Source organism: Camelina sativa, chromosome 3 (assembly GCF_000633955.1).
Source record: "Camelina sativa cultivar DH55 chromosome 3, Cs, whole genome shotgun sequence".
In the NCBI taxonomy this organism is placed as follows: Eukaryota; Viridiplantae; Streptophyta; class Magnoliopsida; order Brassicales; family Brassicaceae; genus Camelina; species Camelina sativa.
In genome coordinates this window covers 11,503,458-11,526,399 of record NC_025687.1, presented here as the reverse complement: position 1 = coordinate 11,526,399, position 22,942 = coordinate 11,503,458, and the positions used below count along the sequence as shown (strand labels likewise).

The 22,942-nt window shown below is 40.2% G+C and overlaps 2 long non-coding RNA genes across 2 annotated transcripts; both read left to right on the top strand.

Annotated features, from left to right (window-relative positions):
- LOC104776597 lies at positions 77 to 718 on the top strand. The gene is made up of 3 exons (XR_766139.1): positions 77 to 182; positions 338 to 378; positions 485 to 718. It is a non-coding gene; the product is annotated as an uncharacterized LOC104776597 (long non-coding RNA).
- Positions 8,268 to 9,223, top strand: LOC104776596. Its single transcript, XR_766138.1, has 2 exons — positions 8,268 to 8,658; positions 8,970 to 9,223. It is a non-coding gene; the product is annotated as an uncharacterized LOC104776596 (long non-coding RNA).

The following is a 22,942-nucleotide window of genomic DNA, read 5'->3' as shown; positions in this document are numbered from 1 at the left end:
CTATTGACCTTATAGCTAAATGCCATACTAATTATGTGCCTATAGGTTGTGTTTTAATATTCTACTGAAGCAACTTTGTGTTGGCAGTGTGACGCTGAATAACATCATACAAAAAAACTTTCCAGAGGAGTATGCTGAAAGGAAATCAGAGCAAGACACTCTGGTCCACTTGGGCAATGAAAGTATGTAAGCCTCTGTCTTTTGTCTCTTTCTCTTGCTTCTGCAACTTCACATCGATTCGCTTCTGTTCTGTTTCTAATTTTGTTCTGAGATTCATTTTCTCCTTTTAAGATTGGTCTCCATCTTTCATCAATTTGTTTCCTTTCGTTGTATCCAGTTGAGTTAAAGTTGCTTCGCTTGTGAATCATACTGGTCAGAGTAAGTATACCTTCATTTAGCATAATTTCACCACTTATGGCCAAAGAACATACCTTTAATTTTACAACTTCACTTGGTTATGAGTTCTTATTTTGGGATGATGCAGCTTGCTTAATGATTATAGTCTCTGTAAAGCTGTGTTATTTCTTCATCGATTTGAGCAAGTGATCGTCGGCTTATTATTCACTGAAGAATCTTCAGTTCTGGTTCCTTATTAGCTACCATGGCAGGCAAACGAGACAATTTGTGAGGTTAATGCATTCGTTTGGTTAAATAGAGAGATGTGACATTCAAAATATCGATTTGCCTTGAAGCCCTCCAGTGATTATTTCCTATAATATTTTTGTAAAATATGTTTAATATTCTAAACTTTGTAAAATTTAATTGTTTTCTATTTTATGTAATATAAAAAAAATTAATAATTGTTTTGTCATTTTATATAATTAAAGTTTGATAATTAATAAACACAAATTAAAAAATTATTATTTAAATGTTTGAGCAACCTTTTTTGGGTTCTCTAGTAATAGGGTGATTTTGCTTAAGTTTCTCTTAGGGTTAATTTACTTAATTTAGTATTAATTATATAATTAATTAATATGAGAGTAACTATGGTGGGTTATTCCACTAATGATGGTCTGAGGAGCATGCAGTGCATTTGAGTGCAGTTCTGAAGAAGCTGTGGAAGTAGAAATTGTTTGCTAAGTTCAGCAAGTGCAGTTTTTGGCAGCGTGAGATGGGTTTTCTAGGTCATATTGTTTATATAGTGGGAGTTTCTGTAGATCCGGAGAAGATTTAGGCTATCAGGGATTTGTCTAGACCGCATAATGCCACAGAGATCAGGAGTTTCCTTGGTTTTGCAGGTTATTACAGGAGATTGGTGCAGGGATTTGCAAGCAAAGCACGTCATATGACTAAGTTGACGGTCACAAGAGTGTGAGGAGGGCTTTGCAAGCCTGAAGGAGATGTTAGCTACTATGCCAGTATTGGTTTTGCCTTTAGCAGGGAGAACCCTATGTGGTTTATATAGATGCATGAACAATTAATTTGGGGTGTATGTTGATGCAGCATGGGAAGGTGATTGCCTACGCTTCGCGGCAGTTGCGGAAGCATGTAGACAACTATCCTACTCATGATTTGGAGATGGCTGCTGTAGTTTTTGCCCTGAAGGTTTGGAGATCTTATCTTTATGGTGCAAAGGTACAGGTGTTTACAGATCATAAGAGCGTGAAGTACATATTCACTCAGCCCGAGCTGAACTTGAGGCAGAGGCGGTGGATGGAGCTGGTGGCGGATTATGATTTAGAGATAGCATATCATCCAGGTAAGGTTAACTTGGTTGCAGATGCTCTGAGTCGGAAGAGGGTAACTTCGACTCAGGAGCAGGTTTTGGAGTCTCTGATAGGAGAGATAAGTGCGTTGAGTTTGTGTGCAGTTTCGCAGGAGCTGTTGGGTTTGGAAGCAGCTGATAGAGCATATATTCTGAGTAGAGTGTGGTTGGCACATGAGAAGGATTTTGGGCTGGTGAATGCCTCAAAGGATGTTGATTCTGAGTATCAGGTTTCGGCTAATGGTACTACTTTGGTGCACGGGCGGATTTGTGTGCCCAAGTGATAACATCATTATTTTACTCATATTAGCTATGGTTTTCATATACATTTAGGAAGAGTTTGATATGATTTCAATGCTTTAATGTCTATTATCAAGTATTTCAGGTTTGAAGAAGGTTTTACAGGTTTTATAGCAAAAAGGACCAAAAAATAAGGAAAATATGTTTTAGGAAAGTTTCAGAGTTTTACAGTACGGGCAACTTTTGAAGACCTTCCAAAATTCAAAATATCTCATTCGTGGTGTCTATGGAAAGATGTCATCTTTCTCCTCGAAGTGGAATCAAGTCAATCCATTCATTCATCCGGAAGTTATGCCCAATTTACCGAGACGTATCATAAACTGATGTAAGAAGAACCGACCTACGGATGGGCTTTCATTCAAGGCCTGACCAACGACCATCACCACGGCCCAGTCCAAGCCTCCTCCACGGTCCAGAAGCTTTTTTCCCCGCCCCTTGTCCTGCACTTAACAAGAGAAGACGTTTCTACCCTTACAAAACTCTAACCCTAAACAAAACCCTATAAATACTCTTAAGACCTAGATTGAGGTGTGCTTCCTTTGTGCCTCTAAGTTCTTCATCCACGCCACCAGCAGCAGACCTAGAGACTACCAGAGACTCCTCTACCGCCGTCGAAGCTCGTCCTCTCTCACCTCCTCTTAGAAGCCATCGCCGAAGACCCCAAATCTCTACTCTTCCTTATTTCTTTCATACTTACTTTACTTTTGGGATCAAGTTACTTTTGTGACAAATAGAGAAGTTTACTTTAAACCCCCTTTTGTTTATTGATTCGTTTTTGATGTTGTTCTATATAATATCAATTTTGTTTCTTAGCATCATGAGTGAGTAGTTTTATTTGTTGGGTTCTATGGGGTGATTCAAGGGGAATTCATAGGTTCGCTTCAATTAGGTTGTTAGATCTTATTTTCGGTTTTATATTAGAGTTCTTTTGGGACATCTTTATCTTAATGCTTATGCTTGGATTGATCACCAAGTACTGATCTAGAGAACGGGAGCGCTAACCGTGTTATCCTACTTCTCCGAACTAGTGTTATACCGAAGCCTTGCTCGTAACCTGCATAAGTTGAGTTGCGATGTTTGGTGAATGTATCGAACTTGTCTAACTAGCTGGTTGACATGCGACGTTGCCTGCGAAAGTTGAGTAACGGAGTGTGCAGACTTTAGACTTTCATTCTATGAGAATAGCTTGTTAGTTTATTAGAGTTTCGTAGTTGAGAACCTAAACCGAAAATTAGTATTTACTTGTTAGATCTTACACTTAATATTGCTTAGAACCATGAAAACCCTAAGATGACTCCCAAAACGCCCAACGCCTTAGTCTTATAGTTTTAAACCGCTTTTATTTACATTTTATTTATTTGCAATAGTTATTAGGAAAACCAAAACCCCAATCTCTTCTTTAGTCTTAGCCATAGTTCTTTCCCTTTTAATTCAATTTGTGCTTGCTATTACTCTCTGTGGGATCGATCCTAAAATACTACACTGATTAACTGTGCACTTTCAGTCGTTGTGTAGTCTTTTCAGGTAAAAGATTTGGAGTGAAATTCTACACACATCACCAAGGATCAGGAGCTGAAACATGATATTCTGAGGGAGGCTCATGCGAGCAAGTTCTCCATTCATCCAGGAGCGACTAAGATATACTGTGATCTCAAGAGGTATTATCACTGGGTCAGGATGAAAAAGGATGTAGCTAGTTGGGTCGCGAGGTGCGATGTTTGCCATCTAGTGAAGGTTGAGCATTAGGTTCCAGGCGGGTTACTGAAAAGTCTACCGATTCCCGAGTGGACGTGGGATATGATTACTATGGATTTTGTGGTAAGATTGCCAGTGTCTCGGACCTTTGATGCTATTTGGGTCATTGTGGACCAGTTGACTAAGTCAGCACATTTTCTGGCCATTAAGAAGACAGATGGAGCAGCAGTCTTGGCTAAGAAATATGTGAGGGAGATAGTCAGGTTGCATGGGGTGCCAGCGAGTATTGTGTCTGATAGAGATTCTATGTTCACTTCGGTGTTCTCGAGAGCATTTTAGGCAGAGATGGGCACTAAGGTACATATGAGTACAGCTTATCATCCCCAGACAGATGGACTGTCTGAGAGGATGATCCAGATGTTGGAAGATTTGCTAAGGACGTGTGTGTTGGATTAAGGTGGTCATTGGGAAGATCACCTGAACCTGGTAGAGTTTGCTTACAACAACAACTATCAGGCGAGTATTGGGATGGCTCCTTATGAGGCTTTGTATGGGAGGCCATGTCGCACAATGTTATGCTTGACTCAGGTGGGGGAGAGGAGCATGTATGGTGCTAGTTTTGTTCAGGAGACCTCAGAGAAGACTCAGGTTCTCAAGATGAACATGAAGGAAGCTCAGGATCGGTAGAGGAGTTATGCCCATAGGAGGAGGAGAGATCTTGAGTTTCAGGTAGGAAACAGAGTGTACTCAAGATGGCCATGTTGCGGGTCCGAACAGGTCATTGACAGAGACTAAGTTGAGTCCGAGGTATATGGGTCCGTTCAGAGTGTTGGAGCGGGTGGGACCGGTGGCATACAAGCTGGAGTTTCCTGAGGTTATGTGTGTGTCCCACAAGGTTTTCCATGTGTCTATGTTGCGAAAGTTTCTCTGTGAGGATGATCAGTTGTTGGCTAAGATTCTAGAGGATCTTCAGCCTAGTATGACTTTGGAGGCGAGAACAGTGAGGGTTCTCGAGAGGAGGATCAAGAAACTTCAGAAGAAGAAGGTTCCTTTGATGAGAGTCCTTTGGGACTGTGATGGTTTTGATGAGAAGAATTGGGAGCCAGAAGTGAGGATGAAGGCAAGGTTCAAGAAGTTGTTTGAGAAGTAGGCTGCGACTTGAGCTTGTCTAGCCTGGTCCCAGCTGTAGTCTGTGGTTGGAGCGGGGATGGAGTATTCCAGCCCATCTCTCTTGTTTACTTGGTCGCTTAGGGGTAGTTGATTGTGCGACTAAGTAACAAGATGAGGTAGTATTTGGTGGACGAAATTTTCATGAACTGTGGTTAAAGGGAAAAGTTTCTAGAAATAGAAGTTTCTAAAATAGGAAAGTTTCCAAAAGTGGAAAGTTGTAAAAATAGAAAGTTTTATGTGAGTTAGAATTTGTCCATTTATAGTGGTTATGAGCCTTGAAGGGGCTTGTGTGGCATTCGTGGCGGATTTTTGAGTCATTGTGCCTGTGGGTGGCGGTCTTTCGAGATATTGTGTGGCATTTGTGGCAGGCTGTTTAGCCATTGTGTGGCCTTTGTGGCGGGCTGTTTAGCCAAGGTGCCTGTTTAGGCGGTCCTTTTGGATGTGTGGTTTTCATGACGGTCCTTCGGGACGTGTGGCCTGTTGAGGCAATCCTTTGGGATGAGTGGTCTTTGTGACGGTCCTTCGGGACAAGTTGTCTTCGTGACGGTCCTTCGGGACAAGTGGTCTTCGTGACAGTCTTGTTGAGGACATTTATTTGACTTTGGTGGCGGTCATGTTTAGGATATTTGTTTGGCCTTTGTGGCGGCCCTTGTGGCATGTATATGATCCTTGTGTGGTCATGAGGTATTCCAGTGAGGGAATATGTGGTTGTTAGGACATTGTGATGTTTTACGCGAGCCACGGGAAGGAAAACTGGTTAGGGATAAGACTCAGACGTGTTCAGAGTTGTTTGCTCGCGACTCTTGGGGGACTTTAGTTCTCCTAGTATTGCCATATTCTGAGACTTTTTGGCTTGAGTGTATGGTTGGTATATCGACTTTGGATGACGATCCGTGGGCGAGATGTAGGATGGCAACCTAAGAGACGAATATTGGACTTCTTTATATTATGGCATACGGTCTTAGGCCTAAGAAGATACTACGTCGCTAAGGAGCATCAAATCTCAAAAGAAGTTTTAGATTCAACTAAAATCCCAAATTTTATGTCTATGGCGAAATAAACAGCTATAATAAATCAAAAACGAAATCTCAAAACAAGTTTTAGATTCATCAAATTCTAAAACACAAATTCAACAGATAAAGATGAAGAGATAAAGGGTCCGAATGGTAACTGCGGATTTAGTAGTGCAGGACAAACAATTTGTTAGTGCGGTACGGTTCAACTGCGGACAAGTGTGGTTACTCCAAAATAAGCGGTACAAAATACTTGAAATCCGCACTTGTATAGGTCGCCATTCATTGCCAAAGATGAAGAGAGAAAGATGAAGAATATACTTACTCTCTCGTTAGTAAGCATTTCTGAGAAATTTGAATTTGAAATTTGAAACTCAAAAAGTGAAATAATAGTGTGGGAGGGAGAGTATGCTAACCTTACTTTGTCTATTTATTGTATATATGGAGTGGGAATGCGTATAGCTGCTTGCCTGCTTCCAACTTTAGGTTTTGATAAAGTTTTTGTTTTCTAGATGTTTCTCCGATTCTTTAGTAGTATTCGTTTACTGGGTTCTTGAGTTTTTTTCTTGATAGGTTTTTGATAAAGTACAAAAAACAAGAAGAGGATATCTGTGTTAAAAAAGTTCTTGAAAGGTTTTTGTTTGCTGTTTTTACAAAAAAAAAAATCATTTTTTCATTCTCTATAGAATGATAACCGTAGTAAACCGGGTTGGCATTATCGATGGCAATGAAGTTAAAATTTTAAAATAAATTTCATGCACAAAGTAGGCACACATGTCGTGGTGGTTAAAAACTTATGTAAGAGATTATGTTCTCTAACATTAGTGTGTTCTTTCAAAGGGTTCACTGTACAAATTATATATATATGCTCTGGATTTTATCAAGGGAAACCCAAATCAAAATTTCTCCACAAAACGGAGAATAAGATATTAAATCACATTTAAAGTAGAAACCACATTTTTTACTTAGGAAAAGTACCATTCAGAGAGCTAGCTCTAACCCCATAATATTAATTTTATTTAATTTATTTCAGTTTTATGACTTTAAATTTGCAGATTCTAAATTTTTAAATAAGATACTTGTTTGCTATCTATCAGTAAATTAGTCTTATATACGATTTAAGTTTCATGTCCTGAATGGACGCAAATACATGTTCATGTTTATATGTTGTTTATCCTGAAATTTAAAATATTATTATTGAAAAGAATTTGCAATAAGTTCAAATTATTATTGAATAGAATATGAATATTATTATCCAATATTATTTATCATTTTTCATGTAAATGTTTTTTTTTAATATCTTATAGAATTAAATATAAAGGCCAACATCATTAAAAAAAAAAATCAATCAAACAGTTATGCAATTGTGGCTTAAGTGACGAAAATCGATTTCCAAAAGTCACACCAAATAGTATTAAACTGGGGTCGAGGTCCATAGCAAATTAAATTAGTGAAAATGTGGTCATAGGTCAGTAGTTAGAATTTACCCATTTGTTCTAATTCCAATTCCAGCCTTATCACTAATTGGTCCATATTGGATATGGGTTGTGCTCCATCTGCCAATTCGGCTTAACAAAGACTCACTAGAGATAACAAGAAATGGGCCAATCTCGGAGGACAATCTCGAGATTTCGCGCAGAAACCCTAGAGTGCCCTAACTCCACACTCACCTATAAATAGCATCATACATTTATTGAGAAGAGGATCCTGACTTCCGGGCAATACCTAGAGAGCAATACTTTGCATCGAAAACTGTTATTGTCTTTTGTATAATCCTTTTTAGCTTCTGAGCTCGTCATTATTAACTTGTTAGTTCTCCTGTGAACTGACGAGCTCAATCTTGATTCATGTTAGTGACGACCTCACGCTTTCATCGTTAATAAAGAACTAGCTTCATTCTTTCCCCGTAAATCTTGTTTATTTAGTGTTGTGCAATCCCCAGTACAAACAGTCTAAACGGACATAAATCTCTCAGTCAAGGCAGTAATTGCGTTTGGAAGAAGATCTTCAATGCAAATTACTGCATCCTAATTGAGTTAAATTAATGTACGTACAATACAAACATCAGTCTTTACCAAAAAAAGGTCAAGGCAAATAAGATTCTTTCAAACATCTAGTCAGATCAAACCAAGGGGCATAAAGCCAATAATATTAGCGTACGTCATTGTACTATGATGGGCCATTAAAAAAAAAGAAACTTCCTCATTCTGATTTTGGTTCGCGCTTTATGAGTTTCATGTTACTCTTTTCAAGAGACATGTCAGATCGAGAGCATTCCAAATTGGATGATGCAAACAAATGAAAATAATAAATCAAGGTAGGCGGAAAATTGGGGGTTGTAAAATAAATTCATCAGAAATAAGATAATAAATGAAAATATAAGGATCGTTGTTGACTCACTTGAGAAGTGGATCTGGAACGCCGTTGAGGAAATAAGGTGCTTCTGAGGTTTACATCTTTGAGATTTCTTCTAGTCAGACTTGGGAACCAAGTCTACATCTACGGTAGCAGAGGTTTGAGATTCTAAACAAAATTGAAGTTGAGCTGGATAGATACTGAGGGAGAGTTCAATCAACTGAGATTGATGTAGCTTTATAGATCAGAGGCGTTGATGGAGAGTTCTCAAATGCAATTCCCAAATTCTCCTTTGTTGTTTGGCTGGCTACTCATAATCGTCTCACTATAGGTGATAGAATGCAAGTTTCATAAAGCTTTGGACTGGATTCTTTGTGGGAGTGGTCGGTGCTACTTTATCTGTTGATGTAGAAGAGACAGGTTCTGTCTCTGTTTTCTCTGCTTCTATCTTTGCTTCTTTGGAAATAATTAAATGAATCATGGGTTCATGATTGGCTTAGGTTTAGATGGATTAGGGCTATGTTTCTAGAAATCTGAGGTTGTTCTTTATCATGTAGAGGAAATTGTTTAGTTAGAGTAAAACATTGAACTTGAACTTCATAAACAACAATTAAACCTTTTACAGGTTTTGGAAATAGTGTTTGAATACAAGAAGATGAAGTAATTGTGTGTGTACTTGTCTAATCCTGAAACTGAGACATGACTGTCCAATTGTTTTTAACAATAATCAGGAGTATACAGGAGTCAAGATATATTGAAGATGGAGAAGTAGCAGGACATCTTTTGACATGGTATAACATGATGACCCAATGACCAAGATCATTCTCATCCTTCACCATGTCTTTTGATCTTAGCATGTCTTTCTGCTGTTTCGATTTCTTGAACAAAATCCAAAAATAAACTGCATGCCTTTCTGCTGTTTTGATTCTTGAACAAACTCCAAAAAAAACAAACTTTTCATTGACATCATAGCTCTTTTTGAATATTTCTTACGAATTCTCCCAATGAATCTCGTTTTCTATTATTCAAAAATGAGAAATTTACTATGGGTTGTCCACAAAACTCTCCTATTAATTATACCAGATTAGGTAGAAGTCTATGTCAAGTAACTTATCTGCTTTCATACAAAGACACAAAGACATCGCCTCTTTTCTCTCTCAGGCACACTCCACGAGAAGCTTGAGGAATCCTTTTAACCAGATCTCAACCATCATGTTTCCACCAATGAAACACTACCCCTGCCTTTAACCGCTGGTCCATAACAGAATTTTCAAATTTCAAATGAGATTTGGCGATCTGGTTAAATTTTTAACCCTGTTTTTGTTCACCTAAGCTGCATTTACTGCTTCCATCTCCTCGCATTAACTCCGGTGAAGCAAGAAACCGAAATCTTTTTAAGACAATCCAAGTCCAAAGCTTTGAACCTCCTCTTCCAGCTATCTACACGAATATGGATACAAACCCTCTCAAATGTCCCTCTCCGCTGTCTGCTTCCAGTCTCTCAGATTCGGAACCATGACCCCCAGGATCCCTGCATATCAGAAAGGTAAGGGGTTAGCTCAAAGCTATTCCCCACCACCAAGAAAACGTATTAAAGCACCCGACCTTGACTGCTCTGCTCTGCTCTGATTGAAGAGAACTCTCTTACCCTTATTGGCCGCCTAACAAACCCTGCAGGACAACGGATCTGGGCTCTCTTGCCTTTTCTAGAGAACCGCTGGAACCTGAAAGGAAAAGCTCGAGGATCTGACCTTGGTCGCGGTGTCTTTCAACTGCGCTTTGACTATGAGGAAGATCTACTCAAAGTCTTAGAAGAAAGGCCATACCATTTTGATCAGTGGATGGTTATCTTGCAACGGTGGGAGCCCGTGATCTCAGACTCTTTCCCCTCAAAGATTCCGTTCTGGGTGGAAATACAGGGTCTCCCTAATCACTTCTGGCAACCCGCAATGCTCCAAACAATAGGTGAGGAACTAGGAGAGATATTGGAGATGGATATCTCCCCAGATGCAGCAAACATCAGAGTCATGCTTGATGGACTACAACCCCAACTCATGGAAACAGTGGTGGAGTTCTCAACGGGGTCAGAGATGCTAGTTTATTTGGAGTACAAAAACCTGAAAAATTACTGCAAACATTGCCTCCGAATCACTCATGATTTAAAGACCTGCCCTAGGCTGAAGATATCAGAGGAACATCAAGACAAACCTCACCCGGCCCAAGCCTCATCGAACCCTATCTCCCATGGAACGGTGAGGAACTATTACACCCCTGAAGATAACTTTATGGCTCCAAGACTGCGACCCCACAGCCCTGCAAGGAGCATAAACTCGCAAAGAAGCTCTGCCAATCAAAAGAGAACCCACGAGCATATGGAGTTGGAGTCTTACCGTAGCTATGGAGAAGGACACCGTAGAAACCACCGACCTCCACATGGAAACCACACCAAGTCTAGGGACCCCCACATGAGCTCTACAGACAAAGCACGATACCACGAATCTCTCACCAGGGACCGAACCCCCGCTACCCTACAACCAAGAAACTTACAGTGGAGAGAAAGATCCCACTCGTCCCTACCACACCAAAATAACACCAGTTTTTCCTCCCACACCCGTAGGCCACCACTTGAACGTCACCAAAGGAAGGATGTTACCTCTCAACCTCTCCCTCCGGTAAACCTGCCTGAGAACAGACAGAACCTAACGACTACCTTGGAAATAAATGCACCTGCTACTATACCAACTAGAGACCAAATCATGGAGGATTTGATGGAGGTTATTATCCAGTATACAGCGTGTGCTGATCCTACAGAGAGTGTGGCTCGTAAGATGCGAGTTATTCAAGGAGAAACAAGAAATCTGATGGAGGATACTTCATATGGAATTCTTACCTCTGCAATCGTGAACGCATCTGCTCCTAACCCGGAGGCTCCACCTGCTCAAGATGTTATCACCAATCAACCACAAGGAGGGACTGAGGAACCTTCGTCTACGACCATTGATGTGGTGCAAACCACTAAAAGAGGTAGAGGATGACCCCCACTACACAAAACCGGAAGCAGACAAAGCTTAACTTTACGAGGAGCTAAGTCACAAAAGCGCAACCTTACTAAAAGCTCTCCAAAGAAGGGAAAATCGGGGAAAGGTGCCCCTACACTAACCAAAGGTAGCTCTAGCAGAACCAAACAAATCAGCATCTCCTCCAGTCACTATCTCTATAAAGGAACCATCTGATCCCATTGGCACCAACAGGAAAGCCTCCTCTACGGGCTCACCAGCCATCAACCTGATGCCTGCCTCAAGAAAGAGGAAGGGAGTGGATTTTCAGAATTCACCACCCCTCTTCCTTAAGAATGGTTAGTTGGAACTGTTGTGGGCTGGGGAACCCCATGACAGTTCAGAGGATAAAGGAAATTTCAAAGAAAATATGCCCTAATTTTATCTTCCTAATGGAAACAAAAAACCCTATTGATGTTGTCCTGAACAAGTTACAAGGTTTGGAGTTTCCAAAAAGCTTCTTAGTTCCCCCTCTATCTCCAGCTTCTGGTGGTTTAGCACTCCTATGGAAAAACAACCTGGAGGTAGAGATACTTGATTACTGCCCGAATTTCATTAATGCCAAAATCAAAGCAAAAGGATAAGTTTTCTTGACTACCTTTGTATACGGAGAACCGGATAGAACTAAAACGGCAGAGATTTGGAATGCTTTAAGTGCTCAAGCAATGGAGAGGGAGGAGCCATGGCTACTCATGGGAGATTTTAATGATATCTTACATATGGATGAGAAGTCGGGGGGACCTACACGCTCAGAAGGCTCCTTTTCTGAATTTAGATCCTTTATGTCGAGTTGTGATCTCTATGACCTAAAACACTCGGGAAACTGCCTATCCTGGAGAGGAAAACGACACACGCATTATGTCAAATGTCGTCTTGATAGGGATATGGCAAATAGCTCCTGGACTTTAGCTTACCCGTCAGGTAGATGTGAGTATCTCAAGTTTGAAGGCTCAGACCATAGACCGGTGGTAACCTCCTTTGATCATGTTAAAAAGAAAAGAAGAGGTTTGTTTCGTTATGACAGACGACTAAAAAGTAATGAGGAGGTCAAAACTCTGATAGCTGAAGCCTGGAATGCTTTCCCAAATGCAAAAGTATACAAAAGGCTCGATCTCTGCCGCCTTGCTATAATAACCTGGTCAAAACAACATCATGCTAACAGTCAAGCCCTTATCCTAGACCTAAGAGAGCAACTAGAGGAAGCAATGAGTGATTCTACCTGTAGACAAGCTGAGATCGACTCCCTTAATCACCTCTTACTCCAGGCATACCAAAAGGAGGAAGAATTCTGTAAACAACGTAGCCGCCAATTATGGCTAGCTTTGGGAGATAGGAACATCGGGTACTTCCACGCTGCAACAAAAGGAAGAAGGACCATAAACAACATATCAGTGATTGAGAAGCAACATGGTGTCCTAGTTTACGAAGAAAGAGAGATAGTATCTGCTATATCAAACTATTTCCAAGATATCTTTACCTCCAAAAACGGGAATAGCCTCTCCACTGTGCATGAAGCCCTGACCCCACGAGTTACACCGGAGATGAATGACCAGTTGATCAAAATGCCTTCGGCTGAAGAGATCAAGCAAGCTTGCTTCTCTATCCACCCAGACAAAGCACCGGGGTCTGATGGTTTTACAACCTGCTTCTTTCAAAGTAACTGGGAGACAATGGCTGATAAGGTGATTGCAGAAGTCCAAGCTTTCTTTGTATCTGGCTCCCTCCCTCGGAACATAAACCACACACATGTTAGGCTCATCCCAAAGATCCTCAGCCCTACCAAAGTCTCGGATTACCGACCCATTGCCCTTTGCTCTGTCTACTACAAGATTATTGCGAAGCTCCTATCTCCCCGCCTCCAGCCAATCCTAGCAAGCTGTATATTAGAAAACCAGTCAGCTTTTGTTCCCAATCGAGCTGTATCAGATAACGTCCTCATTACACATGAAGCTCTACACTATTTAAAGACATCAGAGGCTATTTTAAGATATTTTATGGCTGTCAAGACAAACATGAGCAAGGCTTATGATCGATTAGAGTGGGACTTTATCAAAGATGTTCTTGACAGATTAGGTTTCCATCACCAATGGACTACCTGGATTATGCAATGCATAACTACGGTTTCGTATGCATACCTTATCAATGGCCAAGCTAAAGGACTGGTGAATCCACACCAGGGTATCTGCCAAGGTGACCCGCTATCTCCCTACATCTTCATTCTGTGTAGTGAATTCCTCTTTGGACTCTGCCACAATGCTCAAGCTCAGGGACGACTCGTTGGGCTGCGAGTGTCAAAACAAAGCCCACGCATAAACCACCTGCTATTTACGGATGACACAATGTTCTTCTGTCGCTCAGACAGACAGAATTGCAGGACCCTGAAGAACATCCTGCACAAATATGAGGAATTATCTGGTCAGCAAATAAATCAAACAAAGTCCTCCATCACCTTTTCCGCAAAGACGTGTAATGAAGTAAAAGTGGAAGCCAAGAGAATTTTGGGCATTTCAAAAGAGGGAGGACAAGGTAAATACCTGGGACTACCGGAGCTGTTTGGACGAAAAAAAAAGATATTTTCAGTGAAATTGTCCATAGGATTAAACAACGGGCCATTACTCCACCAAGTCGGGATACTATGAAGATTTGCTGCTAAAGGATCAAACTGGAACCGAGGCGACGACTGCAGTAAGTACTGATATGCCCCAGATAAACCCACCTAACCCTTTTGATTGGAAAACTAGCATTTGGTCCACTAACTGCTCCCCCAAAGTAAGACTTCTTCTTTGGAAAGCAGCCCAGAACGCATTACCGGTTGGTGAAAACCTCATCTACCGACAGATCAGAGAAGAGGCTAATTGCTCTCACTGTGGTAAATCAGAAATTGTCCTCCACCTTTTCTTCCAATGCCCATTTGTATCCAAGATTTGGTCCTCCGCCCCATTAAAAGAACCCATCCGCCCTGAGCTAATCCGTAATGTCAAATCGGGCATCGCTGTAGGATCCCGTATTACTAACCTCCCACCATCCGGACTTGGTAATGGCCCTCTCTTCCCGTGGATCCTATGGTCTATCTGGTCAGCCCGCAACCGCCTCATCTTTCGCAAAGAGCAAATCCAAGCAGAGGAGATCCTTTCGCTAGCAATCACCAAAGCTAAAGAATGGCAGCAGACACAGATCAAGTTCAAACCAAGAGGCCAAGCTTGATCGATCTACAATCTCCGCTCCCCCCCCCTCTACGATACGATGTCAAACGGATGCGGCGTGGACAGCGAACAAAAATGCGGGTTTCGGCTGGATTTTCAAAGATCGATCCGGAACAACGTTGCGCTATGGATCCTCATCCTCCGACTGTGTTGAATCCCCCCTGATGGCCGAAGCAGTAGCAACTCTTACGGCAGTTAGAGTTGCCCTTGAATCGGGTTTCACCCATCTCTATGTAGCTTCAGACTCGCAGACGCTAGTTAAAGCCCTAAACTCGAAGATCCGATCCAAGGAGGTTCACGGGATTCTTCTTGATATCCTGAATCTCTCGACCTCTTTTGTTCTATGTTCTTTTAATTTTATTCCAAGAGATCGAAATACCGATGCTGATACTCTGGTAAAAAAGGCCCTATTATGTTGTAATGAGCCCAATTAGTGAAATGAAAGTATTTGGTCGTTTAAAAAAAAAAATTCACAAATTTTGTAAAATTTAGTTTTTTAGAACTTCATTAGTTGGTCTACCATTGTACTATGTTATATAATAGACACCTTCATAAATTTTTAAATTTTTGATTTTGCTTTTTTTTTTTTCAATTATAACATTAAAAATGGCATTGGAGATGATCTTAGTATCAATTGTAGGCTTCAAATAGATTACGTTTGTGTGAAATATATTAAGGTTTTCTCTGTTCCATTGGCGTTTTAGGTAGTGGAAATAAAATCTTAAATGTATTTGCTCTCTAACTCCAATGCCACCTTTTATATTTTTTGGTCCATACAAATTTTTAATGCATCCTCGGTGAAGGCAATGGTTGTATTTGAAGGAAGATTTTTTAACGGGCCGGTGATCCAATGGTTGTATGGGATATTGCAGTTTACTTATAAAAATTAGGCAACTTTAATTTACTACCGTGTATTAAAGGCTTACTTTTGTTTTGCCTAAATTAAATTAGGGTTTTCTGTGTGTCACACAGCCAGCGACGAGAAAGAAGTTCGTTCCATTGGCGTTTAGGTACGTAGTTGTAAAATCCCACCACATCTATGGGTTTCTTAAGTTGTTGGTCTTTTTTGTGGGATATTATCCGCAACGATAAGCATCTATCAACTGTTATAGAAACCGAAGGTTGTCCGAGAATCGAAACTAGGATCTGTGATTTGCCGGACGATTTGCTCTTGCGGATCTTGTACTACGTCAAGACAAAAGATGCAGTCGCCACTTCAATATTGTCTAAACGATGGCGTTATGTCTGGACGATGCAACTCCATAAGGCACCGAAACTATATAGTTTGTTTGTCGATGTCGAAGTCGGTCCACATGTTCCTGTTGATGTAAATGTTGTAAAGTTGGTTGAGAACGCAGTTAATAGAGGTTTGGAAGTGTTAGATTTAAAGCTCCTCTGGACCGCACAGCCCACAAGCTTTCCTAAGTGCCTTTACACATGCGACACGCTCGTTGATTTAGCTCTATCCAACGAGATTCTAGTGGATGTTTCCTCTCCGGCGTTCCTACCATCTCTCTTATATTTGAGACTTCACGACGTGGTGTATAAAGACGACGAATCTCTTGTTAGGCTTTTATCAAGTTCCCCTGTTCTCAAGTGGCTGTCGGTGAGTCGACATGAGGATGACAACTTGACAGACTTTACGGTGAAAGTTTCTTCCTTAGAAACATTATTCTATACGACTAATTGGCGGAAGAATGATTTTCACGTTGATGAGGTAGAGGAGGATCAAGCAGTGGATGATGATTATCTCATTCTTCGATCGTTGGTAATAGACTCCCCCGCATTAAAAAAGTTGTCCCTCAACCATGCTTGGGAAGAATATCTCTTGCTATATAATATGCCTTGCCTTGAGGTTGCATCTTTCAGCGATGTTCATAACCCCGATGACAAGTTTCTGCAAACTCTTTCTTTTCTCATACATCTAGACTTCATGTTGGAAAATAATTTTATCTTGTGAAGGGAATATTGGAAAACTACCTTATCTCATGAAGAGGTGGTTACACGAATCCAAGTCCTATGAGGATTAGGGTTGACAAGGTTTCTCTATAAAAAGGGAGCTATGTCTTTATGATATGACACAAAATCGAGAGCAAAAGCAAGATACTTCACGAAACCACAAGACGCACGACTTAGTTCATAGATTTACTCGCTGCGCTTGATTTCTTGTACTTTGCGATCGATATTTGATTAATAAAAATACTATTCGACTATTTNGCTTTTGACCGAAACAATGGTAGCGATTATATATCCGCCGACCCTCTCATTAATTTGTTCCCTGTTGCGTCGTCAACTAATATTTTGTTTCTCTATCACAGGTTGCATGCTGTAACGCCATCAAGTTCTCCCGGCTCACTGAGATTAACTTTTATCCAGATAACTCAGTAGATTGGTTGGAACCACTTATGTCTTTGCTTCAAAATTCTCCTAAACTAAAATCGCTTACTATCGAAACGGTAAGTACCCTGCTCCGCGTAAGACAAGCGAATCTAGTTTACATGACATAGAATTAAAGTATATGTATTGATATCAGTGCATCGAAGGTCTTCCACCATCCTGGAATCAGCCGAGTTCTATTCCCGAATGCTTGTCATCTCATCTAGAGATCTTTTTCTGGAGAGGCTATGGAGGAAGAGGAGATGAGAGGCAACTAGTGACATACATTCTTGCTAACTCAAAGTGTCTAAACAGAGTAGAGATCTCCTTCATAGTAACCTGTAATCCTAAAGATACACAAAAAGAATTGGAATCTATGCCTAGGATTTCAACATCATCTCGGCTTGTGTTCCCCACTTAAATGAAATGGAGGTTTAACGGAATGACTTCTTCTTACGTACTAATCATCTATATATCAATAGTGTAGCATTGTTTCTCATGTGACAACTCACAGTTATTCTCATTGTTACTTTTTATTTATTTATTTACAATATCCTCAAAATTCTCCTAAAACTAAAAAAAAAAAAAAAAGAAGACTTTTCTATACGACTTGTTTAATTCATGGTGAATCGGTGATGGTAACACTACTGGATATGGTGGCACAAAGACCTGTTGTTGCTTAGTCCATAGTCCGAGACTAATTAAGGTTACAGAATGAGCGCTCATTGTTAACAAAAATGGGGCCTTTTTTTTTGTTCCTTTTTTATCTTGAAAACTTGGGTTTTCGTAAATACTGTATAGACTACGAGAGATACATATGTGATTTGTGTGTACATAGTCAAGTGACTCAAGTCTTGTTGGGATAAGCTAATATGTGTGTGATTGGGTTTGTTTAGGAGATAAGGATCAAGTGTATTAGGAGATATCTAATATGTGTGTGATTCCTAATAAGATTAGGATTAGCAAAGTCTTATATAAGGAGGTGTTGAGGTGTGACACAACTTATGTGGTTTTATGAGATTGAGAGATTGAGAGTTTGAGGGAGACCAAAGTTTTGAGATATTTTCTTTGGTAATAATAAAGAGAGTTATTCTTTATTTGAGTTCTTAAACTATCTCTTGATTCTATATTTGGTATCAGAGCTAAAATTATGAGTGAGATTACAGTAGCCACACCACGACCTAAAGAAGGAGGATCACCTTCTATTGTTTGTCCAATGCTAACGTCAACAAACTACACTGTTTGGGCAATGAAGATGAGAATTGCTCTCAGGGTACACAAAGTTTGGGACGCCATTGAAACAGAGACCAACGAAGCCAATTCTGAACATAACGACATAGCTATGGCCTTATTATTTCAATCAATACCCGAAAGCTTAACACTACAAGTTGGAGAACTTGATACTGCAAAGAAAGTGTGGGAAGCAATACGGTCTAGACACGTAGGAGCTGAGAGAGTTCGAGAAGCCAGACTACAGACGTTGATGGCCGAGTTTGAGAGACTAAAGATGAAGGAATCTGAGAATATTGATGATTTTTCTGGAAAGCTAGCTACTATTTCGTCAAAATCAGCCGCCCTAGGAGTTAATATAGAGGAATCAAAGATTGTCAAGAAATTCCTTCATAGTCTTCCTCGGAAAAAATTTATTCACATAGTTACTTCCCTAGAACAGGTTCTTGACCTGAACACCATCAGCTTTGAAGATATTGTTGGCCGACTGAAAGCTTATGAACGTATCTGTGAGGAGGAGGATACGCAAGAGGACCAGGGTAAATTGATGTATACAGAGTCGCAGACGAGTCAACAAGATCGAGAGTACAATGGCGAATTCGGAGGTTTCAGAGGAAGAGGTCGAGGAGGAAGGTCGTTTTACAGAGGACGAGGAAGAGGTCGCTATGGTGGTAGAAACATGTCGCAAATTACATGTTTTCATTGTGACCAAAACAGTCACTTTGCTGCAGAATGTCCAGACCGATTACTTAAGCTACTAGAAACGGAAGAGAATATCACCAAGGAAACTGCTAACAAAGACATAGAGGAAGCAGACGAGCTCTTGATGCATGAAGTGGTTTACCTAAACGAAAAGGATGTTATACCAAGTAAGTTTGAGATCACTTCAGGAATTGATAACATATGGTACCTTGATAATGGTGCGAGTAACCATATGACTGGAGATAGAAGGTACTTTAACAAGCTTGACAGAACTATAACAGGAAAAGTTCATTTTGGGGATGATTCTAGGATCAATATCGAAGGAAAAGGAACAACTGCCTTTATTGATCAGAATGGAAAACCACGAGTTATGACTGATGTCTATTTCATTCCTGATCTTAAAAGCAATATCATAAGCCTTGGACAGGCTACTGAAGCAGGTTGTGACATTCGGTTAAGGGGAAATTACTTGACTATGCGTGATCGAGAAGGAAACCTACTTGTGAAAACAGAAAAGTCTAAAAACCGATTGTACAAAGTTCAGATGGGACTACAAGATAGTGCTTGTTCATATCTTGCGGATGTAAGTGAGCCAAGTGTGTGGCATGCAAGGTTAGGACACATCAATTATGCAACATTAACTTCGATGCTAGGGAAAGAACTGGTTCTAGGAGCTCCAAAACTCTCTCCTGTAAAGGAAATTTGTAGATCATGTCTACTTGGGAAGAAACAAGACGTATGTTTCCTCAAGCGTCTACCTTTCGAGCTAAGAAAAGGCTGGAACTCCTACATGGAGACCTTTGTGGTCCTATTACTCCATGTACACCAGCTGGGAATAGATACATTTTTGTGATTATTGACGACTACTCTCGCTACATGTGGACAATGTTACTAAAAGAGAAGGGAGAAGCGTTTCATAAGTTTCAGAAATTTAAAAGTATGATTGAAAAGGAAGTTACAGGGAAAATACATAATTTTAGGACAGATAGGGGAGGAGAGTTTGTATCTAATGAGTTTAACTCCTTTTGTGAAAGTGCAGGCATTAAGAGACATTTGACTGCACCTTACACTCCACAACAGAATGGAGTGGTAGAGAGACGTAACCGAACCTTGATGGAGATGACAAGAAGCATCTTAAAGCATATGAATATGTCTAACCATCTCTGGGGGGAAGCACTAAGACACTCTACCTATTTGCTAAATAGAGTAGTAACACGAGCTTTGAAGGATTTGACACCATATGAACTATTCCGGGATAAGAGACCTACTGTGGAGGACATTAGGATCTTTGGTTGTATTGGCTATGCCAAGGTGGAGAAACCAAATCTTAGAAAACTTGATGATCGTACAAGGATGCTTGTTCACTTAGGAACCAAACCTAGTTCTAAGGCATATCGGCTGTTGGATCCTCAGTCAAACAAAATTATAGTAAGTCGAGATGTAGTGTTTGACGAATCAAAAGGATGGAACTGGAGTAACAAGTCAACAACAGAGGAGGATGATGAGAGTTTTAGGATCAGTTTTGGTGATTTTGGCAATCACAACCTTATAGAGTATGAAGAAAGATGTAAATCTCAAGATCTTGATGAAGAATCTCGATGCGAAGTCGAGATTGATGAAAGATTTGAGAACAGAGAAGGTAAAACAGAGAATGATGAACACGATACTGCAACAATATTTGTAGAACCTTGTGCAACCTTGTTAGAACCTGAACTGCGAAGGTCAACACGACCAAGTGTTAAACCAAAATATTTGGAGGACTATGTCTTACTTGCAGAAGAAGAAGCTGAGTTCTTGTTGATGTGTATTAATAATGAACCGAGAAATTTTATGAAGCCAAGGAGTATAAGGAGTGGATACGAGCCTGCGAAGATGAGATAGAATCAATTAAGAAGCTTAGAACATGGGATCTTACTGATTTGCCCGTTGGAGCAAAGTCAATTGGCTTAAAGTGGGTATTTAAGCTGAAGAGAAATTCAGATGGGAGTATCAACAAGTACAAAGCTCGACTTGTAGCAAAAGGATATGTGCAGAAGTATGGTGTTGATTTTGAGGAGGTTTTTGCACCTGTTGCTAGGATTGAAACAATAAGATTACTGATTGATCTTGCAGCTTCTCATGGATGGGAGATTCATCATCTAGATGTAAAAACAGCCTTTCTCCATGGAGAACTTAAGGAGATTGTGTATGTTTCTCAACCTGAGGGATTTGAACAAAAAGGCAATGAAGGGAAGGTGTATAAACTAAACAAAGCTTTGTATGGTTTGAGACAGGCGCCTAGAGCTTGGAATAACAAGTTGAATCACATTCTACAGGATTTGCGGTTCATAAAGTGCTCGAAGGAACCCTCTATCTATCGGATAAGCATCGGTACTGATCTTCTAATTATTGGAGTTTATGTTGATGATCTGTTTATTACAGGAACAAGCTTGGTAGGTATAAACAAAGTTAAGGAGGAGATGTCTTCTAAATTTGAAATGAGTGATCTTGGAAGACTGACTTACTACCTTGGTATGGAGGTGAATCAACATCAAGGTGGTATCACATTGAGCCAAGCTCGTTATGCTCAGAGGATATTAGAGGATACAGGAATGTCAAAGTGCAACTCGGTGCTTATTCCGATGGAACCAGAGCTAAAGTTGTCGAAAGCAGAAAAGGAGAAGGAGATAGATGCAACTGCTTATAGGAATAAAGTTGGTTGTTTACGGTATTTGTTGCATACCAGACCAGATTTGTCCTATTGTGTTGGAATTCTTAGTCGTTATATGCAGAGTCCTAGGGAGTCGCATGGAGCAGCAATGAAACAGTGTCTTAGATATCTAAAAGGAACTATTACCCTTGGATTATCCTATGGGAGAATGAAGATGCCTCGTCTAATTGGGTACAGCGACAGTAGCCATAACGTTGATGAAGATGATGGTAGGAGCACCTCGGGACATATTTTTTATCTTGGAGATGGTCCTATCACATGGTGTTCACAGAAACAAGATGTAGTGACTTTATCCTCCTGTGAAGCCGAGTTCATGGCTGGTACTGAAGCAGCAAAACAAGCTGTTTGGTTACAAGACTTGATGGTAGAGATCACCGGAGTTGCAGAAGAGAAAGTTACTATTCGGATTGATAATCAATCGGCGATTGCTCTCACCAAGACTCCTGCTTTCCACGGGAGGAGCAAACATATACATAGGCACTATCACTTCATTAGAGAAAGGGTTGAGAGTGGCCAAATTGAGGTAGAACATGTTCCAAGAACTGAGCAAAGAGCAGACATCCTCACCAAAGCTTTGGACAAGAACAAGTTCAGAGAAATGAGAAGACTTTTGAGAGTTCAGGATTTGACAGAAAATGCATTCAAGCTTAAGGAGGAGATTGTTGGGATAAGCTTGAAGAAAGCTTGAGCTGGAGGTTAATCCTAGTCTTACTATAATTGGGTTTATTTAGGAGATAAAGATCAAGTGTATTAGGAGATATCCAATATGTGTGTGATTCCTAGTAAGATTAGGATTAGCAAAGTCTTATATAAGGAGGTGTTGAGGTGTGACACAACTTATCTGGTTTTATGAGATTGAGAGATTGAGAGTTTGAGAGAGACCAAAGTTTTGAGATATTTTCTTTGGTAATAATAAAGAGAGTTATTCTTTATTTGAGTTTTTATTCTATAAGTCTCACCCAACGACCAGAAAGAAGTAAAGGAAATAATGTTTAGTGGGTGCTGGGAATTAAGAATAATTAGTCAGTCCCACATCTATGGGTTGCTTAAGTTGTTGGTCCTTTTTTGGGGTAATTAAGCATAGATGTGGGATTACAAGTCTCTATCCAACCAGAACATTGTGGATATTTGTTCCCTTCTTGCTTACCATATCTCGTATATTTTAAGTCTTCTCGACGTGATATAGAAACACCAAAACTTTCTTGTTACGATTTTATCAAGATGCCCTATTCTCTCGAGTGGCTGATGTTGCTTGACAAACTTTATATCGTGGAAGTCTCTTCCTTGAAAACAATAGCTTATTTAACTAATCAAGCTACCCTTTTATGATTTAGTTAATTATTAGGTTGTGAGTTAACCATTTCATTTTATTTGTTTGTGTTTGTGAAAAATCGAATAATGAGAAAGCAAAATTTGTAAGTCAACGA